The following is a 3,080-nucleotide window of genomic DNA, read 5'->3' as shown; positions in this document are numbered from 1 at the left end:
CGGGTTTTTTTTCCAGATTTTGGCTATTGTAAACAGTGCAGCAATGAACATACAAGTGCAGATGTCATTTCTACTATACTTTTTTTTTTTTGCTTCTCCGGGGTATATTCCCAGAAGTGTTATTGATGGGCTTATTTATCTTTTAATCTATCTTTTAACTGTTCATTACTTGGATTGTTTCCAAATCTTGACAATTGCAGATTGTGTTTTCTTAAAAAAATGTTGTTTGTTTTTGGATCACACCTGGCTATGCTCAGGGTTATTCTTGACTCTGCACTCAGGAATTTCTCCTGTTGGTGTTTCCAGGACAAGATGGGATTTCAAGGATTGAACCCAGGCCAGCTACTTGCAAGGCAAGCACCCTACCAGCTGTGCCATCACTCTGACCCTGCAAACTATGTTATAAATGAACAGAAGCTTATGTTTATCTTGTGAAATTAGTGTTTTTTTGTGGTCTTTGGAAGATAGGAGAGAAATTGCTGGATCATAAGATAGATCTTTATTTATTCAAATTTATTATTACACATATATTTCTAACTTTTAAATACTTTTTCTTCCCTTTCTTTGTTGTTGGCATTTTTGATCCACACTTTAGGTTTGGAGCATGCTGGGGATGATAATTTAGTTGCAGCATTTGCACACATTCTGCTGTGGTCTCAGGGGACACCAAAGAACTACACTGTTGGGATTCCACTTGAGCATGTGAGACAGTGCTGAGAACTGACCCAGCTCCCTAGCCTCAGGTTTGCAAGGCAGAGACTTTGTCACTGGGCCATATTTAGGTTATCTGGTGGCTAAGGTATTTTAATATTTTGAGGTATCTCCAAATTTTTCTCATAAAGGCTGGACCAGTTTGCATTCTTATCAGTAATCTATGAAGGGTTCTTCCCTCTCCTTTACAGTACATGTTGGTCTTTTCCATTCAAGTCATCATCACATATCTGTACTGAGGTACTATCTCATTGTTGTTTTGATTTTCATTTCCTTGGACAGTATCTTTACTTTATATTACTACTTATTTGATTGTTTGACTGGTGATATACAGAATTCTGAGCTAAAATACATTTTTCTTGAAATCCATGGTTATATGTATATATTGCATCTGGTGATATTGAGAAGCTAAGTGCCAATATGACCTTTTAATTTGTTTTAAGTGCTAGAGAATGAGCAGAAAGTCTCATTTATTCGAGATAATAGGGTATTCTTTTAAAGTTTATTATTCTAAAAATTTATTATTCTTAGCTATAGTATAAATCTTTCTAAAAAATTATTATTCCTAGCTATGCTATGAATCTTTCTTCTTTTCTTTGCAGGGGTGGGGTGGGGAGGAGGTAACACACCCAGCAGTGCTCAGGGTTACTCCTGGCTCTGTACTCAGGAATTACTCCTGATGGTGCATGGGGGACATAATGGGGTGCCAGGGGTCAAACCTGGGTTGACTGTGTACAAGGCAAGCACCCTACCTGCTGTACTGTCTCTCTAGCCTCAGATGTGAAATATGTATAATAAAATGAATACCTTTTTGAAAAGGGTATAAGACTGAACAGTAGTATAGAGGATAGGGCACTTGCGTACTGCCGATCTGGGTTTGATTCCTGGCATCCCTTATGATCCACTGAGCCCCTCCAATACTAACTCTTGAGTACGGAGTCAGGAATGAAATGTAAGCACTGCTGATGTAGCCCCAACAAAAAAGAAAAATAGAGCAAAAAGACTAGGAGAGTGAAAAAGTTTTTCTATTTTATTATACATATTTTCACATTGATAAATTTTCCTACAGATTTTGTACTCATGTATAAGGTTTGTAAGTTAAGAAAACAATCACGATCACGATCACAACCTTCCTGTTGTTCGTCGATTGCCTCGAGCAGTCCCCAGTAACGTCTCCTGTCTCCTTCGTGCTAGCCCTGAGATCAGAGCTCATTCAGGGTTAGAAGAATGAGACCCTTCATTGTTACTGGTATATGGCATATTGGGTACGCCACGGGGAGTTTGCCAGACTCTGCCGTGTGGGCAGGTACATTCAGTAGCCTCCCAGGTTTTCCAAAGTAAGAATGAGATAATAAGATGTCGCGTGGCTGCTAATGCCACAAATGGCTAGGTTATAAAGTATAAAAAACTAAAACTCAAATTCTTATGAAATGACATGAGCTGTTACTCTATGCTTGAACAAATTCTCTTGGACTTGACAACAACAGATATAATGTGATGAGCTGCATGCAAACCCTGTGTGGAAACTAATAATAAATAATAATAATAAATAATAATAACTAATAATTTTTACCATCAACTGAAAATAACCAAGAGGCACACATCTTTCATCTTAATCTTGAAGACTTAGAATATTCACTGTAATTGATATATTGAAAATTATGACTATTTTAATTTGAGAACTAATTTTATAGTCAACAAAGGAATGTTTTATTTGTTGTATGTCTATTGTACGTCTTATATTTTATTAATGTTAAACATATTTGTCTCTTAATATTATCTAACATTTTCTACTTTTTTTTTTTTTTTTGCTTTTTGGGTCATACCCAGCGATGCTCAGGGGTTACTCCTGGCTCATGCACTCAGGAATCACTCCTGGTGGTGCTAGGGGGACCATATGGGATGCTGGGAATCGAACCTGTGTTGGCCATGTTGACTGCATGCAAGGTAAACGCCCTACCCGCTGTGCTATTGCTCCAGCCCCTTTCTACTTTTTTTAAGGATGAATAGAATACAGAGGACAATAAAATTTTTCTATCAAAAGTGGCTCAACAGTTTTGACTAGTAAGAAGAGAGAAATGATAAAAAATAAATCCACTACCATAATGAGTCAACCTTGAACCAAGAATTTCATTTTCTTCATGTAAGTGACTTAATTTTCTTTATTTTTCATGCAGCAGTAGAAGAACAGATAGTATATGAATGATTCAAATTTGTAAGATCATTGATATTTTGTCAAAACAGGAATTATTTATTCCTTAAGGAGAAACAGTATTTAAACTAAAAATATACCATGATATGAAGAATGTTAGTTTGTTCAGTAATGGGTCATGGAAAAAATACCTGATCTGATAACTACATATATTGAG

Source organism: Sorex fumeus, unplaced genomic scaffold, assembly GCF_029834395.1.
Source record: "Sorex fumeus unplaced genomic scaffold, SorFum_2.1 ptg000009l, whole genome shotgun sequence".
Taxonomy (NCBI): domain Eukaryota; kingdom Metazoa; phylum Chordata; class Mammalia; order Eulipotyphla; family Soricidae; genus Sorex; species Sorex fumeus.
The sequence above is the reverse complement of the archived record's forward strand: the minus strand, read 5'-3'. Positions refer to the sequence as shown.